Genomic DNA, 7,007 nt, shown 5'->3' on the forward strand with positions numbered 1-7,007 from the left:
CAGTCTCGGCACCTGCTCTCTTTCTGCAGCTCCACAGCTTCTCAATGAGCTGATAAGTAAGCCTGAGATGAGCTGTTGGTGATCCATCAGCGAACCGGGTTAGAGAGCAGTTTCTGTTGTCAGGGCAGAGACTGGTCCCCCTACCGCTGTTGGCTTAGTGCCCCTCAAACCACTCAAATGTCCAAGGCCCAGGGGATGAACTGGACTCAGCTCCATCCTCAGAAACCCACAGACCCCTGCTTCAGGTAAGGTGGAATACAGAAGCCATTCAGAACCTGGTTGTTACTTCCTACCCTGCCCAGCCATCCACAAAGCCAGAGTTGCTGGAAGATTTTATTAAGTTAGGGTGACTCATGGAACAGGAGAGATACGTCTTCATGGGTAGCGCTAGTAGGCCACACCCAGCGCCCCTCAGAGGAGTGGAGCTATGGAGACAGCTACAGGCTCCTCTCTCTGTCCACTGGTTCCCCAGTCCAGAGGCCAGGGTGTGGACCTGGCCAGGGCAGAAGTAGTTAGTGGAGGTAGGGCAGGAAGAGAGGGCTGCTCCCGGCCTTTTCCCTCTGGGCAACTCACCCTGGCCCTGCTTGGGCCTTTGCAAGATGCCCAGGGTAGGAAGGAGGCCCAAGCAGGGGACTGGAGGGGACAGGAGCCAGTGCTAGAGGCACACGCCACCAAGAGATGCCTTTTAAAAAAGTTTAAAGTGTTTTAGAAAAAAAAGGCAAAAGTTCTATATAAAAATCTCTTCACATATAAAATCCTGAAGAAGGTGCAAGGTAAGACCCAGTGCGAGGGACGAGCTCAGATCCGCAGTGTGTGTGTGTATGTGTGTGCACGTGTGTGTGTGCATGTGTATGTGCACGTGTGTGTGTGTGCACGTGTGTGTGTAATGTGTGGCAGGTGTGAGTGCACATGTGACTCGGTGGTGGGAGAAGCTTGGCTTCTGACTTCTGTAGAGGAAGAGGGTGGCTGGTCCCTGGGCCGGAGCGGTTCTCAGCTGATCTGAACCACAGGGACCTGGAAGGCAAGAGTGATTCCTGAGCACTGGGAAGGCAGGCCTCAGGCTCTGGCCTGCCAGTGTGGGCCAAGCCAAAGTACAGGCAAAACTGCCATGGTTTGCTGGCCCTGAAGCTGGGGCACTGGCTTTTCTAGACTGCTCTGCACAACGGCCTGGGGATATGGTCCTGACTGATAGCCTTAGGAAGTCTGTCTGGTCCAGATGAGAGGCAGACAGTGCCATGTCATGTCACGTCATAGATCACACACGTCATATATAATAGCATATCTTATAATATCTATCACATGGTAGCATTTCAAGCCTCTAGAGGAGGGCATCTCTAGGGTTCTATGGTCAGCACTGGCTGTAGTGCGGAGCTCGGAATGCACCCAGGGTCCCCACTATCGCCCATGGCAAGGCAGACTATGAGGGTGGTGACCATGGACAGTGGCATAAGATGCAGGGCTGTGGGGTCACTGACCCAGCCATGTGTACATCACCTGGGGACAAACATGCACAGGCTATGACAAGCAGACTCTGACTGTCGTAGGGCCACAACAACCCTCTGTAGTCAGTACACAATGTGCCACTCTCAGAAAGAAAATGGGCCAGGGAAAAGGAAATGCTGGCCTGTTAAGCTGCATGTAAGTGACCACGCATTTGCACTGCAGGTCTCTACCCACCTCTACTCAGCCACGGCTGTTTCTCACAGCCTCCTTCTCCTGCAGGGCAGCCATGGCCAGGCGCAGGTGCTGCCTTCAGCTGCTCGATCTCGCGCTCCGAGCGCGTCTTGATGTGGTTCAGCTCCACATACACATCTGGTACTTCCCGGTTTGAAGCGCTTGTCCTAGGGCCACCAAAGCAAGCACTGAGGGCTGGAGCCGCAGCTCCGTGAGCCATGCCACACACCCACCTTGCCCCCTGCTGGTAGCACAGAAGGCCAGTTCCCCCAGTGATGGAGACTTCATTATCCTTCCTTGTCCCATTAGAGGGGGTAGCAGTTAGGATTCCTGGAAGGTGTAGCCTTGCCCATGGTCAACAATGAGTGCAGGATGAGCCCCAGAGGGCGTGGCCAGGGGTTCTGGTCTTCAGTGACTTTTCTCTGCCGATTCTCCAAGCACAGCCAGGGCACTGCTGGCTCATACATACATACATCCATGACTTGATGAGGGCAGGAATGGGCTAATGGCTGTACAGAACTGGGTGGGCATCCCAATTTCTAGCAACACTTGGAGTGAACCCACAGGCAGGCTGGGGTAGTGACCTTCTCTGTTTATTCCTGGCACCCAGCAGGTGTTCAATAATAATAAAGTCAAACAACCCTGAATGCCTGAAAGTGTGTGACCTTGGGTGAGTCACACCCCTCTCTCTTCTCACACTTGTCTGTAATGGGATACTGAGACCTATGTGGCAGGCCCAAGGGGAGGATAAGGCCCAGAGTGGACGGCGCGGGCAGGCACCTGGAGCCCCCCCAGCACCCCTCCCCGCCTACCTTGTGCATCACCTGGAGCTCATCCCGGAGGCACTGCACCTCCTTTTTCAGGTACTGGAGCTCATTCTCCTTGACTCGCAGTAGCACCTAGGGACACATGTGCCGGGCTGAGCCAGCGCCCTCGGCCAAGGTGACCAGATCCACACCGCCCTGCAGCCTGGCACCTCGGTGACTCAAGGTTCCCTGTGCAGCCTGCACCCCCACTGAGAGCCCCTGCATCCTACAGCCTACTGCCCCAGGAGGTCCCTGTGCCTCTGCTGTCCTTTTCCTCACTTTTACCCCGTGCATATTGTGAGTGGGACTCTCCCTGCAACTCAGCTCAGCGGCAACTGGACACAGTGCCGGGCTTGGGTGCTAGGGTCGAGGGGGTGGACAGCATGCTGTGTTGTGGTCCAACTACGAACTGTAGCCATGTGTCTACCGCAGGAGCACCCCCACTGCACTCTGAGGGGCCGTGCTATGACATGTGAGGGTACATAAGACTCAGCGGGGCAGGAAAGCCTTAAACGTCAGACTGGTGATCTACTGCCTGACTCCAGTACCCAGCTTTTAACACCAATAGCTTGTGTGACCTTCAGGAAGGTCATTAACTTCTGTTCCTCCATCGATTTATGCAGACAGTAACAGGGCTTGATAATGAGCTTGAACAGAAGGGAACACTCAAAGGGCTTAGACCTTCTAGGCACGAGACAAACCTCATATCATCGGCTCTCAACCTGTGGGTCATGACCCCTTTGAGGGTTGAATGACCCTGTCACAGGGGGTCACCTAAGATTGTCCAACGTAGCAGATGGTTTGCATTACAATTCCTAACAGTAGCAAAATTATAGTTATGAAGTAGCAACAAAAATAATTTTATGGATTGGGGGTCCCCACAACATGAGGTACTGTGTTTGGTTTGGTTTGTTTTTCTTTTTTTTTTTTTTCTTTTTTTCCTCATGGTTTATTTTTTTTCTATTTAAAAATTTCCATCTCCTTCCTCCTCCGCCCCCCCTCCCTTCCCCTCACTCCTCCCCCTGTCCCTCACCCTCCTTCTCCCCCTTCTCTCCCATCCCCTCCAACCCATACCTCCCCCTCCCTCCCCTCTCAAGGCCAAGGAGCCATCAGGGTTTCCCCACTCTATGCTAAGACCAAGGTCCTCCCAACTCCCCCCCGGTCCAGGAAGGTGATCGACCAAGCTGAGAAGGCTCCCACAGAGCCCGTCCATGCAGAGGCATCAGAGCCCAGAGCCATTGTCCTTTGCTTCTCAGTCAGCCCCCGCTGTTGGCCACATTCAGAGAGACGGGTTTGGTCGCATGATCCATCAGTCCCTTCCAACTGGAGTTGGTGATCTCCCATTAGTTTCTATTGGTTTTGTTTTTCAAGACATTGTTTTTCTCTGACTGCCCTGGGACTCTAACCATCAGCCCAGCATTCAGGAGCTGTGCTAAAGGTCGCAGCAGTAGGAGGCTGGGAGCCCACTGCCTTACATGTTTGCTAAGAAATGGAACAAAAAAACTGGGTGATCCTGGAATCCCTCAGTTTTTCCTTTCAACTCCCCCTGCAGGCAGAGTGCTAGCTGCCCTTGCCACCTTAGATTTTTTTTATTTTCTAATTATTTTTGGTCTTTTGAGACAGGGTTTCTCTACATATCCCTGGCTGTCCTGAAACTATCTCTACAGACGAGGCTGGCCTTGAATGCGGGATTAAGCGGGGCATGAGACAGAGTTTCTGTATGTAGTCCTTCACTATCCTGGAACTCGCTCTGTAGACCAGGCTGGCCTTGAAACTCACAGAGACCCTGCCTGCCTCTGCCCTGGAGTCCTGGGATAACCGTTTTATATTTAAGTCACTTGGGACTCACAAAAGCAGGGTGAGCATGTCACACAGCAGGTAGATGACAGGATCAGATCAAGACTAGGAATTCTGACTTAGCCTGGAAGACCAGGAATTTTTGAGTGATACCTGAAGGTGACACCAGCCTTGTAGGGAGCTTCCACAGGGTTTGCTCTGGCCCAAGGCAGGAGAGGGGATGGGGACAGGAGGACGTCTACCTCTAGCTCACAGGAGCTCCTCGCATTGCGCGCCCGCAGCTGTTGCCCGTGCCCTGTGAGGCGATTGAAGCTGCGCAGACGGTCGATCTCCTCCGACAGGTGGGCATGTAGCTCCTGAAAGGGACAGGTTGGTCAGTCAGGGTGGGGACACCAGCCCCCCACTGCCTACTCACAGCCTCCCGGGTGCCAGCCTACCTGGTTGTGGCGCAGCAGCTCCTGGCCCTCTTGCTGGCAGCGCCTCAGGTGTGTGTCTCGCGCTCCTCCGCCTTCTGTGTCAGGGCCCCGATCTCCAGGCACTTCTGTGAGTACCTCTCAGACAGCACCTTCAGCTCCTTCTTCAGTGCCTCCATGTCCAACCTAGCCAGTGCAGGAATGGGACAGAGATGGACCTTGCAGGCTCTCCTGCCGCTGCTTGTCCTGGAGTCAACAATCCCAGCATTGTCGGTTCTGGGTACCTTGTGGTTTTGAACTCAGCCCTCTGTGGCTGTGGGCTGGTAACATTTCCTCCTCTGTGAGAGGGTGAGTTCAGGGACTACCTCTCTCACCACCATAGCCCAGGCACCTGAACTGTGCTGGGGCTGGGAGGCACCCTAGTGGCCAAGGGTAACACTGCAAACCCAGCTCTAGGAGACACTAAAGGGACACAGAGGACCAGGACCTGGGCACCAACAACCCCATGCATCCCTTCTGCCAAGGGCCCTCAGCAAAGCCCCCAGTCACATTTATCAGGGCAAGTGGTGCTCTTGTGCAGAGGCAGACCCACCCCAGACCCTGCTGCCATCTTACTGGTGTTGCTGCTTCGAAGGCCATCTGGACCCTGCTGGAGACCTCCGTGTTTTGCTCAGCTCCCGGACTCAGCTCTTCTTGATATGCCTTCTTCATGGCTTCAATGGCTAGGAGCAGAACAGACAGGCAAAGGACAGGCTGGAAGGGGATCCATACAATTCCATTTGTACTGGTGCAGACAGGGCCGGAGGTGTGCAAAGAGGGCAGCTGAAGCTGTGGCCTGAACCCAGTGGCTTTGGGTGAGTGGGTCAACCCTCTGGGTTCCTGCTCAAAGTAATCCTGTGGGAGGGGCTCTCCTGGGGTGACATGTTGGTATCTAACCACTGACACCTCCTACTGGCAGTTTCTGGTTAGCCTTGCCACAATGCTTCTCAGCATCCCCGTAGCCTGGAGCCCATCCATCAAGGCCTATCTGCCCTGCCTGGCCTGTGGTCCAGAGGCCAAGCTCTGTGGTCACTACAAAGCTGTGTAACTCTGACTCAGTCCTCTGCCTCAGGACCCCTTTCTGGAAGGTGCTTAACCATGGTTTCTCCTTCTCCAGAGGTGACTAGAGCAAGGCCAGCCAAGGAGAGTAAGGCCCAAGTGCTGGCTCCTGCTGGCTGCTTCTAATGGGGAGCTGCCGAGAACCCAGCATTTTCCCATACTGCACAGGGCTGGGTAAGGAGTATGCAAGCCTCCAGTCTTAAGTTTATCCACAATTCCAAAATGTAACACCCTCGAACATTGGGAGGATCTCATTGCTCCTTGGCGGCAGTCCCTGCAGGGACACAGGCTGTTGGTGGCCTGCTATGCCATTCAACACAGCATCACTTGCATCAAGTTCAAGTTCACTGTGGAAACTGTGGGCCTGGATCACTGGGCGATGCCTGCATCCTGGTGGGGAGGGGTGGCAACTCTAGGCTGCCTGCCAGGTGGATCTGCCCTAAAACATGAACGTGGCCCAAGGCTTGGCAGAAATGACCATGTAGACTTGACTGCAGGGAACACTTGGCCAGTATCGGCAGGATGCGAGCTCCAGGTCACATGACCTCATTCATGAATCTACAAAGTCAGAGGGGCTGCCCAGGATGTGCCATGCACACACAGCAGGTGTGCAGTAGACAGAGGAGGGGGTGGAATTTGTCCGTCTCGGGTGTTTCCTGTTTTTGGTTTGGGAGGAGTGAGGCTGTTTAGAGCCCAGCTTTGCAATCAGAGTCGCTACTCTAGGCTCAAAGCACAGCTGGGCCATCTGGGACAAGTCACTAACCTCTCTGAGGTCCAGCTTTCCCCTCCCTGGATACCATAAACACACAGGGTGCTCCTGTGAGGAATGTGTAGGCATAGAAAGGTACACACTGCCAGCACAGCAAAGGTCACAATCATTCTTTGAACATCCCAGGGTCTGACCCAAGTACCTAGGCAGGTGACACTCTGCCAGAACTGACTGTAGCGGATCAATGTTGATCCCCTAGCATGGAAGTAGTATGTGGCTTGAGGTACCCCTCAATGTCTGTAGAACTCAAGGAAGCAAAGTCCCAACCCATGGGATGGGAGGTCTTTTACTGCCTCACTTTCCCCGGTTTAAGCTGGACCATAGATTACTCCTGGGGCTTCCAACCCCCTACTGAACTTTCTTACCCCAAATCCTTCCTCAAGGGGCTTCCCAGCTCAGTGTGGAAGCACAGGCCCTGCCCATGGCGCATCCTTGATCCTCACCTGAGGC

At 54.2% G+C, this 7,007-nt stretch overlaps 1 pseudogene; it reads right to left on the minus strand.

Annotated features, from left to right (window-relative positions):
- Positions 1 to 1,683: 1,683 nt before the first annotated feature.
- On the minus strand, positions 1,684 to 5,119 carry LOC119823640 (annotated as a pseudogene).
- Positions 5,120 to 7,007: the final 1,888 nt, after the last annotated feature.

This window comes from Arvicola amphibius, chromosome 9 (genome assembly GCF_903992535.2).
Source record: "Arvicola amphibius chromosome 9, mArvAmp1.2, whole genome shotgun sequence".
Taxonomy (NCBI): Eukaryota; Metazoa; Chordata; class Mammalia; order Rodentia; family Cricetidae; genus Arvicola; species Arvicola amphibius.